Source organism: Rhinoderma darwinii, chromosome 2 (assembly GCF_050947455.1).
Source record: "Rhinoderma darwinii isolate aRhiDar2 chromosome 2, aRhiDar2.hap1, whole genome shotgun sequence".
Taxonomy (NCBI): Eukaryota; Metazoa; Chordata; class Amphibia; order Anura; family Rhinodermatidae; genus Rhinoderma; species Rhinoderma darwinii.
In genome coordinates this window covers 472,965,889-472,982,665 of record NC_134688.1, presented here as the reverse complement: position 1 = coordinate 472,982,665, position 16,777 = coordinate 472,965,889, and the positions used below count along the sequence as shown (strand labels likewise).

The window sequence follows — 16,777 nt, the reverse complement described above, 5'->3', positions numbered from 1 at the left end:
CGTACCACTGTACTGGGGGGGCATCATTTATCATGTCACAGGTGAAACACTAGTTATATGTACTGGAAGGAACGTACCACTGTACTGGGGGGGCATCATTTATCATGTCACAGGTGAAACACTAGTTATATGCACTGGAAGGAACGTACCACTGTACTGGGGGGGCATCATTTATCATGTCACAGGTGAAACACTACTTATATGTACTGGAAGGAACGTACCACTGTACTGGGGGGGCATCATTTATCATGTCACAGGTTAAACACTAGTTATATGTACTGGAAGGAACGTACCACTGTACTGGGGGGGCATCATTTATCATGTCACAGGTGAAACACTAGTTAAATGTACTGGAAGGAACGTACCACTGTACTGGGGGGGGCATCATTTATCATGTCACAGGTGAAACACTAGTTATATGTACTGGAAGGAACATACCACTGTACTGGGGGGGCATCATTTATCATGTCACAGGTGAAACACTAGTTATATGTACTGGAAGGAACGTACCACTGTACTGGGGGGGCATCATTTATCATGTCACAGGTGAAACACTAGTTATATGTACTGGAAGGAACGTACCACTGTACTGGGGGGGCATCAATTATCATGTCACAGGTGAAACACTAGTTATATGCACTGGAAGGAACGTACCACTGTACTGGGGGGGCATCATTTATCATGTCACAGGTTAAACACTAGTTATATGTACTGGAAGGAACGTACCACTGTACTGGGGGGGCATCATTTATCATGTCACAGGTGAAACACTAGTTAAATGTACTGGAAGGAACGTACCACTGTACTGGGGGGGCATCATTTATCATGTCACAGGTGAAACACTAGTTATATGCACTGGAAGGAACGTACCACTGTACTGGGAGGGGCATCATTTATCATGTCACAGGTGAAACACTAGTTATATGTACTGGAAGGAACGTACCACTGTACTGGGGGGGCATCATTTATCATGTTACAGGTGAAATACTAGTTACTTCTAAAAACCAACAACAGGTTCATACAAAATATCTTATTTATTGTCAGAAATGCTAATTAGATATAATGTTGTATCTAAGCCTATCATGTGTGATACTATATGCTGAACCCGTGTATCTAATCCTATCATGTGTGATATTATCTGCTGAGCCACTGTATCTAATCCTATCATGTGTGATACCGTCTACTAAGCTGAGGTATCTAATCCAATCATGTGAAACTGTCTACTGAGCTGAGGTATCTAAGCCTATCATGTGTGATACTATATGCTGAATCGGTGTATCTAATCCTATCATGTGTGATACTATATGCTGAGCCAGTATATCTAATCCTATCTTGTGTTATACTGTCTACTGAGCTGAGGTATCTAAGCCTATGATGTGTGTTACTGTCTGCTGTGATGGTGTATCTAATCCTTTCATGTGTGTTACTGTCTGCTGAGCCACTGTATCTAATTTTATCATCTTTGTTACCGTCTGATAAGTCCACGTATGCAAGCCTATCATGCATAAAACTGTCTGCTGAGCAGGGGCATCTAATCCTATCATGTGGGATACTGTCTGCTGAGCCATGTATCTAATCCTATCATGTGTGATACTGTCTGCTTAGCCAATGTATCTAAGCCTATCACATGTGAAACAGTCTGCTGAGCCGCTGTATCTAATCCTATCATATGTATGACTGTCTGCTGAGCCGCGGTACCTAAAAGTATCATGTGTGATAATGTCTGCTGAGCTGCTGTATCTAATCCTATCATGTTGGATACTGTCTGCTGAGCAGGTGATACTATCATATATGATACTGTGCTGTTCTGCTGGTATATCCCAACCTACCATGTGTGGAACACTCTGATAAGCCATGTATCTAAGCCTGTGTGATACTGTCTGCTGATCTTTCATATGTAAGGCTATCACTTGTGATACTATCTAAGTAAAATCCCCATCATGTACTGTTAATTTTATTACGTTATAATCTCCAGGGACACGTGTGGGGTACTGTCTCAGGGGACCCCACATTACATGACATACAAGTTGGTCTAAGTCCATTCCTTGAATATCATTTGAACCCTCTACACCAGGACTGGGCATAACACAGAAGCCAGCTCCTACTTACACCCTTAACAGTTTATGATGGCATGTGCTGCAACTCCTTACAATGTGTTATAGTTTTACAGTTGCAATACCAATTTTCACCACCGGTGGCAGCAATAAAAAAAATGGATAGACCAGTTGCTCTTAACTCTTATCATTCAATCAAAATACTCCTTTTTGAAGTAGAATAACTTTATAACGGAACATCTCATAAAAATAGCGGACCCCTTGTTTAAATCACAAAGAAGAGCTTTAAAAGGAAGGTATATTTGTAAAATTTGATATACAATCCCTTTAAATGTCCTCATTATTTCATTACACCCTCAGCTTCCATTTATTGGTTCACTTTAACAATTTTACGATGCATTTCTCTGCCGCATGAGGTGTACCAAAGAGCTAGCGGAGTCAGACAGTGCCAGGAGTGATTAGTACCCTGGCTGCTTCTGTCCCCGCAATGTTCCCATAAAACATGGGACGCGCTGCTTAAAAAAACCCCCTTTAATTCACGGTATGGACACGCAAGCCCAATACTCTACTCTGGTTGCCTCGTTTACAGCTACAATGTCCGTCCAGCGCTTCCCTAACTCCTGATCTATGTTGTTGTAAACCTCGGAGCACTTACACAGACAAATTTATGGTTTCCCCGTTTAGAAAAGTTAATTTACTGCTCGGAATGGAGGCGATTCACTTTCTGCAGTGCAGTAAACGAGCTGGATAAATTGGCCATGTGACCGCTGACCAGGCAGAAATGTGTTCCACGCTGCCAGCAATAACCGGAGCGCTGTCAGGAGGGAGCGCGTGGGGAACGCAGGTGGCCAGTGTTTAACTAAAAGGATCAATTATTGCATTTTACATCCAGGTTTTATTATAAACTGGATGAGTCTGTAGAAAGAAAACTGTAGTCAGCGATGGATTTAAAGGGAATGTCCACTCTTGAACGTGACTTGTTCTTTTTAAAACCTAAATAGATCGAGAATTCTTTGCTGATTTCTTAATATATCTTTATATCGGTCTGAGTTCAGTTTTCCTGATACAGGGCTCCAAATCCTCTGCATAGATATAGTTACATGATAAAATTCTGTCTTCCTGCAGCCACCACTAGGGGGAGCTCACTGCAGACTGATATACATCGATCTCATGAAGAACACAGGCTGCAGTGGGCTCCCTCTAGTGGTGGCTGCTGGCATCCAGCATTTTATCTTTTAAATCTACATCTATGCAGGGGATTTGGAGCTCTGTATCAGAAAAAAGAAGCTCCGACTGCTGTAAAAATAGATTTAGAAGTTAATTAGCAGAGAATTTTGGACCTAAAATTGACATTGCAATAAAAGTTAGAGATTGACTTTAAAGGCAAACTCCGCTGCGGTGACTACGCCGTGCTATTGTGGATACAGGGGGCAGCGCTAGAAGCCGATTAATATATAGGCAACACCCGTCCCATGCTTATGGTCCCACAGGCTGTAGTGCTGATCACCAGGAAACAGAATCAGTGCCAGGCATAGTGCCATCAGAACAGTAACTGCCACAGTGCCACCATAACAATGACAGCCACGGTGCCCCTATAACAGTGACAATAACAGTGTCCTCTTAACAGTAACAGTCAGTGTCCTCATAACAGTAACAGCGCTCCTATAACAGTGACAATAACATTAACAGTGTCCCCATAACTGTAACAGCCCGTGTCTCCAAATCAGTAACAGCTACAGTGTCCCCATAACAGTGACAATAACCGTAACAGAGTCCCCATAACAGTAACGGCCCGTGTCTCCAAATCAGTAACAGCCACAATGTACTCATAACAGTGACTCCATATCAGTTATAGCCACAGTGATCACATAACAATAACAATCAGTGTCCCCATAACAGTAACAGCCACAGTGACTCCATAACCGGGACAGCCGCAGGGACCACATAACAGTGTCAGTTACAGAGACCTCATAACAGTGACATCCCCACAGAGACCACATAACAGTGACATCCCCACAGTGACCACATAACAGTGACATCCCCACAGTGACCACATAACAGTGACATCCACACATTAACCACGTAACAGTGACATCCACACAGTGACCACATAACAGTGACATCCCCACAGTGACCACATAACAGTGACATCCACACATTGACCACATAACAGTGACATCCACACAGTGACCACGTAACAGTGACATCCACACAGTGACCACGTAACAGTGACATCCACACAGTGACCACGTAACAGTGACATCCACACAGTGACCACATAACAGTGACATCCACACAGTGACCACGTAACAGTGACATCCCCACAGTGACCACGTAACAGTGACATCCCCACAGTGACCACATAACCGTGACATCCACACAGTGACCACGTAACAGTGACATCCACACAGTGACCACGTAACAGTGACATCCACACAGTGACCACGTAACAGTGACATCCACACAGTGACCACGTAACAGTGACATCCACACAGTGACCACGTAACAGTGACATTCACACAGTGACCACATAACAGTGACATCCCCACAGTGACCACATAACAGTGACATCAACACAGTGACCACGTAACAGTGACATCCACATAGTGACCACGTAACAGTGACATCCACACAGTGACCACGTAACAGTGACATCCACACAGTGACCACGAAACAGTGACATCCCCACAGTCACCACATAACAGTGACATCCCCACAGTGCCACGTAACAGTGACATCCCCACAGTGACCACATAACAGTGACATCCACACAGTGACCACGTAACAGTGACATCCACACAGTGACCACGTAACAGTGACATCCACACAGTGACCACATAACAGTGACATCCACACAGTGACCAGATAACAGTGACATCCACACAGTGACCACATAACAGTGACATCCACACAGTGACCACATAACAGTGACATCCACACAGTGACCACATAACAGTGACATCCACACAGTGACCACATAACAGTGACATTCACAGTGACCACATAACAGTGACATCCACACAGTGACCACGTAACAGTGACATCCACACAGTGACCACGTAACAGTGACATCCACACAGTGACCAGATAACAGTGACATCCACACAGTGACCACATAACAGTGACATCCACACAGTGACCACGTAACAGTGACATCCACACAGTGACCACATAACAGTGACATCCACACAGTGACCACATAACAGTGACATCCACACAGTGACCACATAACAGTGACATCCACACAGTGACCACGTAACAGTGACATCCACACAGTGACCACATAACAGTGACATCCACACAGTGACCACATAACAGTGACATCCACACAGTGACCACGTAACAGTGACATCCACACAGTTACCACATAACAGTGACATCCCCACAGTGACCACATAACAGTGACATCCACAAAGTGACCACGTAACAGTGACATTCACACAGTGACCACATAACAGTGACATCCACACAGTGACCACGTAACAGTGACATCCACACAGTGACCACGTAACAGTGACATCCACACAGTGACCAGATAACAGTGACATCCACACAGTGACCACATAACAGTGACATCCACACAGTGACCACGTAACAGTGACATCCACACAGTGACCACATAACAGTGACATCCACACAGTGACCAGATAACAGTGACATCCACACAGTGACCACATAACAGTGACATCCACACAGTGACCACATAACAGTGACATCCACACAGTGACCACATAACAGTGACATCCACACAGTGACCACATAACAGTGACATTCACAGTGACCACATAACAGTGACATCCACACAGTGACCACGTAACAGTGACATCCACACAGTGACCACGTAACAGTGACATCCACACAGTGACCAGATAACAGTGACATCCACACAGTGACCACATAACAGTGACATCCACACAGTGACCACGTAACAGTGACATCCACACAGTGACCACATAACAGTGACATCCACACAGTGACCACATAACAGTGACATCCACACAGTGACCACATAACAGTGACATCCACACAGTGACCACGTAACAGTGACATCCACACAGTGACCACATAACAGTGACATCCACACAGTGACCACATAACAGTGACATCCACACAGTGACCACGTAACCGTGTCAGTTACAGTGACCCAATAACAATAACACACACACAGTTCCCGCTTTAACAGTAGCAACCACAGTGCCCCCATAACAGTAACAACCACAGTGCCCCCATAACAGTGACAGCCACAGTGCCTCTATAATAGTGACAGCCACAATGACCCGATGACAGTGACAGTCACAGTGACCCCACAACAGTGATAGCCACAGTTACCCTACAACTATGCCAGCCTTGTCATTAAGATCTTATTTTTGAGGCTCGTGTGACTTACGATAAACTTGAGCAATGTCTTGAGAATGTGGACAACGCAATGAAGAGGAAACCATAGACTTTAGCTCCTGAAATAGGACATATTCCCACCAGCAGGCGAGAGTGACAGTCGCCTTGTGAGAGTGCGGAGAGCGCGCCGGACTGAAATAAGACGTGACAGGTGCGTCCGAGGAGACTTGTACCAGACTGAAGACAAACATCAACAGATCGGTAAAAGATATCCCCGGTTATAAGACCGAGTGTGCGGAGCGAGTGTCCGTACATCCCCATACCAGGAGTATCACAAAATCCCCCCGGTGACGAGACGTGGCGGCGATGCCTGAAAATGGATCATTCCGGAAAAAAATAATCCAATAAATAAAGAGGACTTTTTTTTTGTTACATTTTTCTATATTTTTCTTATATTGTATTATTATTATTTACGTACGGACGTTTCCTTCTAAAATGTAATGTCGTTGTGATATAATCCACGCTACTAGAGAAAGGAAAAACGGGAGCGGTTTCTAGAACCCATTCAATGGGAAACGACATTGCAGTCCCACGTGTAGATCTGCTAGATCTGCCCCGGTCACCTGTAAGTGTTATTATTATCTGCTAGATCTGCCTGGTCACCTGTAATTGTTATTATTATCTGCTAGATCTGCCCCGGTCACCTGTAAGTGTTAGTATTATCTGCTAAATCTGCCCAAGTCACCTGTGTTAGTATTATCTGCTAGATCTGCCCCAGTCACCTGTAAGTTTTATAATCATCTGCTATATCTGTCCCTGTCATCTGTAAGTGTTATTATTATCTGCTAGCTCTTCCCCTGGTCACCTGTAAGTGCTATTATTATCTGCTAGATCTGTCCCGGTCACCTGTAAGTGTTTTTATTTGCTAGATCTGCCCCAGTCACCTGTAAGTATTATTATTATCTGCTCGATTTGCCCCGGTCACCTGTAAGTGTTATTATCTGCTAGATCTGCCCCAGTCACCTGTAAGTGTTATCATCTGCTAGATCTGTCCCGGTCATCTGTAAATATTGTTATTATCTTCTAGATCTGTCCCGGTCATCTGTAAGTCTTATTATTATCTGCTACATTTGCCCCGATCACCTGTAAGTGTTATTATCTGCTAGATCTGCCCCAGTCACCTGTAAGTATTATTATTATCTGCTAGATTTGCCCCGGTCACCTGTAAGTGTTATTATTATCTGCTAGATCTGTCCTGGTCACCTGTAAGTGTTATTATCTGCAAGATCTGCCTCGGTCACCTGTAAGTGCTATTATTATCTGCTAGATCTGCCCCGGTCATCTGTAAGTGTTATTATTATCTGCTAGATCTGTCCCGGTCATCTGTAAGTGTTATTATTATCTGCTACATTTGCCCCGGTCACCTGTAAGTGTTATTATCTGATAGATCTGCCACAGTCACCTGTAAGTGCTATTATCTGCTAGATCTGTACTGGTCATCTGTAAGTGTTATTATTATCTGCTAGATTTGCCCCAGTCACCTGTAAGTATTATTATTATCATCTGCTAGATCTGTCCTGGTCATCTGTAAGTGTTATTATTATCTGCTACATTTGCCCCTATCACCTGTAAGTGTTATTATCTGCTAGATCTGCCCCAGTCACCTGTAAGTGTTATCATCTGCCAGATTTGCCCCGGTCACCTGTAAGTGTTATTATCTGCTAGATCTGTCCCGGTCATCTGTAAGTGTTAATATTATCTCCCGGTCACCTGTAAGTGCTACTATTGTAAAGTGGAAGCATCTAGGAGTAACAATAGCTTAGCCACAAAAGGGTAGACCACGTCACTCACAGAGCGGGGCCGCAGAGCTCTGTAGCGTGTTCTGTGTTATAAACCCCTATGCACTGTTAAATCACTGACTACAGAGATCCACGCCGCCTCTGGATGTGACATCAGCACCAGAACCGTGCGTCCGGACCTTCATGATATGGGTTTCCATGGTCGCTGCACACGCTGTAAAGAACGCCGCCACTGGACTCTGGAGTGATGGATCACGGCTCACTATCTGAAAAATTGATGGAGGATTCTGGGTTTGGCGAATGCCAGGAGAACGCTACCTGCTGGAGTGCATAGTGTCTACTGTAACATGTGGTGAAGGAAGAAAAATGGTCGGGGTTTGGTCCCTTATTTAAAGTAGAAAGGTTAATGCTACAACATACGTAAACATTTTATATAATTGTAGCTTCCAACAGTTTAGTGTTTGGCCCTTTCTAGTTTCAACATGACTGCGCCCCTGGGCACACAGCGAGCTCCATGAAGACATGGGGTGAGGAGTTTGGTGTGGAAGAACTCAGGTGGCTGCACAGAGCCCTGACCTCAACTCCATCCAATGTCTTTGGGATTAATTGAACGCTGATTGTGAGCCGGGCCCCCTCCGCAACATCAGCGCCTGACCTGACAAATGAACACAAATTCTCACAGGCACCCTAAAACTTTGTGGAAGGTCTTCCGAGAAGGGTGAAGGCTGTTACAGCTTTAAAAGGGGGGACAAACTCCATATTGACACTCATGGTTGTGGGTTATTTGTAGGTGTGATGGTCAGGGGGCTACATACAATTGGCCATGAAGTGTTCATCATCTATCAGCAACAACAATCCTCTAAGTCCCTCTACATCGTCAGCAAGCTGGTTGCTTTCTATGGGGGACTCTATCTAGGACATAGATGTTGCTCAGCCCCAATCAATTTGTCATTATGCAAACAGGGTCTCAATTATAAAGTCCCATCAGTTGTCACAAATTGACAAATAAGACAATTTAACTCCATCATTGTCAGATTAACAAAACCACCAACTGCAGCAACATTTTTGTTAAATCAAGGAAAACAGGCAATGGAGCCAGAACTTCCAGCTAAATTGAGCGTTCAGTGGGGTGAATGTAGACCCCATGGCCATCCTTCACCAGCTGTCTATTCTGAACAAGACACAATCCTGCACCTACAGCCTTCCATAGAAGCGTCAGAATACGTTCAGATCTGGTGACAGATTGCGTAAGGGGCTCAAGGTCCGAAGGGTACAAAGCTCCAAGAGCTGGGTACCACCACCACATTTAGAAGATATGGTTTGGTGCCAGGGCCCCATAACAGAGGTCTGGCAGCTTCTATAGCCAGTGACTTATTTGTCTGGTTGGGAATAAAAACTGAGAATGCGGAGAACTGAGATATCATCTTATAAATGTAACTCTGCTATGTAAATCATCTTTAATGGACACAGTCAAAACGACAAACCCAGCAGCGGCTGACGTGGGCAGAAAAATCTCATTTCATTCCAGAAAACCATTATGATCTAAGAGGACGCTGATAATTGTTGTATCAATCACTGGTATTTTTCCTGCTGATTTTGCAGTGTTAAATGATTTCTTCTGGGCCGCTGAAAACGAACGAAACCTACAGGAAGAATTACAGCACTGGCTCAGCAATCAATGGGTTAATGTCAGGTTGAATACTCCGCTGCAAGACTAACAAGGGCCATGTAATGTGTGAAACTCATTTCCCAAACCTACTTCTCCGAGACCTGTCTAAGAAACATACATTTTCCATTTCCAAGACTGCTAAGTAGCATTGTCACAGGACGGGCGGCTAACACGGCGGATACCGGAGAAACATGCCCCTCCCCCACTATAGTCACACACTATATCTATCTGGGGAGACTGAGAGCACCTCCAAAATCACAGCAGTATTATAAAGGGCACATGGTATGGGGGAGCTAGAGAGTTATAAGTGAGGCCCAGAAGAGATAGATAGATAGATAGATAGATAGATAGATAGATAGATAGATAGATAGATAGATAGATAGATAGATAGATAGATAGATAGATAGATAGATAGATATGAGATAGATAGATAGATAGATAGATAGATAGATAGATAGATATGAGATAGATAGATAGATAGATAGATAGATAGATAGATAGATAGATAGATAGATAGATAGATAGATAGATAGATAGATAGATATGAGATAGATAGATAGATAGATAGATAGATAGATAGATAGATAGATAGATAGATAGATAGATAGATAGATAGATAGATAGATATGAGATAGATAGATAGATAGATAGATAGATAGATAGATAGATAGATAGATAGATAGATAGATAGATAGATATGAGATAGATAGATAGATAGATAGATAGATAGATAGATAGATAGATAGATAGATAGATAGATAGATAGATAGATAGATAGATAGATAGATAGATAGGAGATAGATAGATATGAGATAGATAGATAGATAGATAGATAGATAGATAGATAGATAGATAGATAGATAGATAGATAGATAGATATGAGATAGATAGATAGATAGATAGATAGATATGAGATAGATAGATAGATAGATAGATAGATAGATAGATAGATAGATAGATAGATAGATAGATAGATAGATAGATAGATAGATAGATAGATAGATAGATAGATAGATAGATAGATATGAGATAGATAGATAGATAGATAGATAGATAGATAGATAGATATGAGATAGATAGATAGATAGATAGATAGATAGATAGATAGATAGATAGATATGAGATAGATAGATAGATAGAACTGGGTCACTAAGTTAGGTATAAAAATATCATTATAATCTCAGCAGCTGTCAGTTTGATTCCTCACGTGGTGTCTCTTATAATGTGCAGTGAGGGGGTCTCTGTGGGGTCTGGGGGGATACGATCCGCAGACATTACGACTATTTCTCTCTTCCGTCCCGGACATGAATGTTTCACGGCTGCGGCTCCTCGGAGAATGCTACTTTTGTGATGAATAAGTCATTGGACGGAGCAGCATGAAATTAAAATGAAGTGGGGAATTTTGCTGCGACGCTTCGGATTAATCCGCGCCGCTCTGTTCTCCCCGGGATCGGTATTACGAGACGCGCGACGTCTTATGTTTTATTTTATTTCTTTTTGGGTAACAAAAAGATTCACAAACATCAAGGACTTTATAACTGTCCCTATTATTCCAAAGGATTTGCCTACTGTTAAAGGGATATACACATTCCTAGAAATCCAGATTATTTAAAATAGATATCGTATCCTCATATAGTGCTGTATATAAAATAGTCTGCTGCCATGCATTGAGGGAGATGTAGTGTTCACACCAAACATGTAGAAAACACTACATCTCCCGCCATGCAATGCATGAGAGTGAAGCATATTAAAGCCTATCTGTGTCTCTAAGTGCTGATTTCAAGTGACAGTCAGCAGGATTTTAAATGCAGCTATGGATGTGACTGGAGTATAATACTCGATATATAAATTGAGATCAGTACTAGATCAATAAAAACTAACAGGGTTTTAAATGCAGCTCAGGTTGTGACTGGTGTAATTTAAGATTAGCGCAAGCTAGCAGAATTATCAGTGCAGCTCCGGATGTGACTAGAGCATAATGTAACATGATCAGTATAATTTTTATTTCCTGTTGTTTATATAGCACCAACATATTCTGCAGCGCTGTACATAGGTGGTCACTGTAAACATCATCATATCACTACGAGCCAGCAGCGTTCTGGTCTGGATGTGACTGGAGTATAACAGATGATCTGACTCAAAATCCAAAAAGTCACTCAGTGGGGCTTTGATTGCAGCTCTGTATATGACTAGAGTATAAAAACAAGATGTCATTTAATATCCATACCAGCTACTGGGTTTTTGTATGCAGCTATGGGTGTGACTAGTGCATAAGTCATGATGTAACAAGATCAGTACAAGCAAGCACAGCTTTCAATGCAGCTCTAGTAGTAGATGGCTTGATGGAATTTAAAATCAATAGAATCTGTCATAGCTTTGAATACAGCTTTAAATGTGAGTGGAGTATATGACATGATGTGACTACTCAAAATCAATACAAGCCAGTGAAGATTTAAATGTGGCTCCGGATGCTACTGGAGTACAATGCATGACGTAACTGAAGATGAATACCAACCTGCATAATTTTGAATGCAGCTCTAGATGTGACTGGAGTATAAAACAGGATATAACTACAAAATGCGTGCATATATTATTTTGATATGGCTTTGTACCTAAAAGGAGAAGCAAATCACAATAGAGAAGATAGAACACACAACGTCATAATTTTTCCACCGGGTGTAATAAAAAGACGCGGAAAAGCCCCCGAGGGGTCGTCCACGTGGTGTAAACTCCACAGCATTTAAGCTCCGGTGCCGCTAGATATGACTCTGGCACGGACTCCACAGCTGTAACATCTGTCACTGAAGACGTTATTGGTCTCTATGGCGCGCGTGACCACCGTCTCACCTACACAACAGACCCCGAAAATAACAGCCGGCGGCGATTCAGGTGAATCATGATCTTAATAAGAACCGCGGTCCCCGGCGCCACATATATCAATGACTTCATCCGTCGCATGTTCCACTATATACCTGCACCTGAGGAGTCATAACTGGGGTCATGTGGTGTATACATAGCTGGACTGCTGCTAGAAAGTCCCAAATCCGTCTGTCACCCATTTCTTACATCTGATCCTAGGAAAGCTGGGTGACAACCAATATGGGCCCCGTTATGGCTTCCACTAGGATGGTAAAGATTTCTAGGTACTGTAGATAAATTGATGAATAACGGTGTAAATAAACTTATTTTAGGCTAATTTTTAGTTACAGTATGATGTATACTGTAGTCACATCCAGAGCTGCATAAAAAAAGTTGTGGGGAAAAAAAATAAAATAAACGTTGTGGTTTAGCAAAACTTTACTGCTATACATGTAACCTAACAGCTTAGCCTACGCAATGCAATATTAATAGGAAATAGAAGAAATGTGGATGCAGCTCTGGATGTGACTGGAGTATACAGCATAATGTAATTAGATAAGAAAAGCAGAGTGTTTGCAAAGTTATTTAACATTATATGTAGATTAAAGTTAGGGCTACACGGTGCTTATAACAGCGAGGGGCCACATAGCTAAAATCAAGATGGGGTCCACTGCACTGTACTTTTTACCCCCTACCATTCGGGAGAAGGAGGACATGACCCTCAGGATGGCTTCCACCTCCTTTCTTTGACATTGTTGTGGCCCCTGTGGAATGCAAAGTACTGTGGATTGTAAGGAAGGATTGGGTCCCCCTACCTAGGGGCCACATAGCAGATGCATGTGCGGGCTCCATGGGTGTTCACTCTTATACTAGACCCTCTCCATTGACACAGGGAAATTATTAGGCAAACAATCCCTCCTTTTGATTTGCCACCGATGTAAAACCCATAAAAAAATCAGAAAATTCTGGTACCAAATTTTGCCACCCAGGAGACAAAGGCCTGGGGTTTTAGTCCCTTAAAGGGCCAGTCCATGACCCTTTCGCCAATTCCCCATCCCCTAGCAATGCAGTTCCTCTGGAGAGGGGAGTCCTGCACAGGGACTTGCCCCCAGGGGATACGACCAACCAGGACTGGGCCCCGTAGAAGCCGCATGCCCTGCATTTATGGCATGTACGCCCTATGATCTTTCGGGCAGTAAAGGGTGTATCTGCTGCCTTGCGCCAGCTCATCATCGACAGCCGTGGCCATTCGTTTGCTGGCGCTCCATTACGCTGACAATTTATCGGATTGGAGTCCTGGAAGCAGGAAGGACATTACCTGCGCAGAAAACTCGCTGACGCCGCCATTCAGACTGACTGACTGCGCACCGAGCAGCTGCCGCCTGTCACCTGAGCGCAGAGGAGCAGCAGCCATGGAAGGGATGAAGATATTTCACATTAATCATTTACGTATCCTCCGGCGGCTCAGCCCATAGATACGTGCAAGAACTGAAGTGCCGCGACGAGAGGGAGAAGATTAACGTCAACGTCTTCAGTCCCCTCCGGAGCAGCGTCTCTCCCCTCTCTTTATGCAGCGACGTAAGCGCCAATAGCTGCACGCGGTTTATAATCCGGCACTTAGCTGATGAGGGGATTACTGCGTCACTTTACACTGCGATAATCCACAATGTCTTTTCTGAGAGGAGATTATAAAAAAAAACTTCATTTATAACTCATGTCATATATTGTGTCTAATAATAAAAGTAACATATATCACTCCAGTCATGAGATAGTGCTCCACCACAGGGGTCACATACTTATCTACATAGTAGTTATAATATTATACATAGGAGCAGTATTATAGTAGTTATATTCTTGTATATAGGGACAGTATTATAGTAGTTATATTCTTGTATATAGGAGCAGTATTATAGTAGTTATATTCTTGTATATAGGAGCAGTATTATAGTAGTTATATTCTTGTATATAGAGGGCAGTATTATAGTAGTTATATTCTTGTATATAGGGGCAGTATTATAGTAGTAATATTCTTATATATAGGGGGCAGTATTATAGTAGTTATATTCTTGTATATACGGGCAGTATTATAGTAGTTATATTCTTGTATATAGGAGGCAGTATTATAGTAGTTATATTCTTGTATATACGGGCAGTATTATAGTAGTTATATTCTTGTATATACGGGCAGTATTATAGTAGTTATATTCTTGTATATAGGAGCAGTATTATAGTAGTTATATTCTTGTATATAGGGAGCAGTATTATAGTAGTTATATTCTTGTATATAGGGGGCAGTATTATAGTAGTTATATTCTTGTATATAGTGGCAGTATTATAGTAGTTATATTCTTGTATATAGGGGCAGTATTATAGTAGTTATATTCTTGTATATAGGAGGAGTATTATAGTAGTTATATTCTTGTATATAGGGGCAGTATTATAGTAGTTATATTCTTGTATATAGGAGCAGTATTATAGTAGTTATATTCTTGTATATAGGGGCAGTATTATAGTAGTTATATTCTTGTATATACAGGCAGTATTATAGTAGTTATATTCTTGTATATAGGGAGCAGTATTATAGTAGTTATATTCTTGTATATAGGAGCAGTGTTATAGTAGTTATATTCTTGTATATAGGGGGCAGTATTATAGTAGTTATATTCTTGTATATAGGGGCAGTATTATAGTAGTTATATTCTTGTATATAGGAGCAGTATTATAGTAGTTATATTCTTGTATATAGGGGGCAGTATTATAGTAGTTATATTCTTGTATATAGGAGCAGTATTATAGTAGTTATATTCTTGTATACAGGGGGCAGTATTATAGTAGTTATATTCTTGTATATAGGGGGCAGTATTATAGTAGTTATATTCTTGTATATAGGGGGCAGTATTATAGTAGTTATATTCTTGTATATAGGGGCAGTATTATAGTAGTTATATTCTTGTATGTAGGCGGCAGTATTATAGTAGTTATATTCTTGTATATAGGAGCAGTATTATAGTAGTTATATTCTTGTATATAGGAGCAGTATTATAGTAGTTATATTCCTGTATATAGGAGCAGTATTATAGTAGTTATATTCTTGTATATAGGAGCAGTATTATAGTAGTTATATTCTTGTATATAGGGAGCAGTATTATAGTAGTTATATTCTTGTATATAGGAGGCAGTATTATAGTAGTTATATTCTTGTATATAGGGAGCAGTATTATAGTAGTTATATTCTTGTATATAGGGGGCAGTATTATAGTAGTTATATTCTTGTATATAGGGGGCAGTATTATAGTAGTTATATTCTTGTATATAGGGGGCAGTATTATAGTAGTTATATTCTTGTATATAGGGGGCAGTATTATAGTAGTTATATTCTTGTATATAGGGGGCAGTATTATAGTAGTTATATTCTTGTATATAGGGGGCAGTATTATAGTAGTTATATTCTTGTATATAGGAGCAGTGTTATAGTAGTTATATTCTTGTATATAGGGAGCAGTATTATAGTAGTTATATTCTTGTATATAGGAGCAGTATTATAGTAGTTATATTCTTGTATATGGGGGCAGTATTATAGTAGTTATATTCTTGTATATAGGAGCAGTATTATAGTAGTTATATTCTTGTATATAGGAGCAGTATTATAGTAGTTATATTCTGGTATATAGAGGCAGTATTATAGTAGTTATATTCTTGTATATAGGGGGCAGTATTATAGTAGTTATATTCTTGTATATAGGGGGCAGTATTATAGTAGTTATATTCTTGTATATAGGAGTAGTATTATAGTAGTTATATTCTTGTATATAGGGGCAGTATTATAGTAGTTATATTCTTGTATATAGGGTGCAGTATTATAGTAGTTATATTCTTGTATATAGGAGCAGTGTTATAGTAGTTATATTCTTGTATATAGGGAGCAGTATTATAGTAGTTATATTCTTGTATATAGGAGCAGTATTATAGTAGTTATATTCTTGTATATTGGAGCAGTATTATAGTAGTTATATTCTGGTATATAGAGGCAGTATTATAGTAGTTATATTCTTGTATATAGG

The 16,777-nt window shown here is 41.1% G+C and overlaps 1 protein-coding gene across 2 annotated transcripts in view; it reads right to left on the bottom strand.

Annotated features, from left to right (window-relative positions):
• Positions 1–16,777, bottom strand: part of IGSF11 (immunoglobulin superfamily member 11) — a 282,892-nt gene that overhangs the window by 75,827 nt on the left and 190,288 nt on the right. Inside the window, exon 1 of one of the 2 annotated variants that reach the window (XM_075854681.1) lies at positions 14,035–14,254. The exons of the other annotated variant lie outside the window; for it this stretch is intronic. The gene's annotated coding sequence lies outside the window, so the exon portion shown is untranslated. Of the gene's footprint in view, positions 1–14,034; positions 14,255–16,777 lie in introns of those variants that run through there. 2 annotated transcript variants of the gene reach the window in all.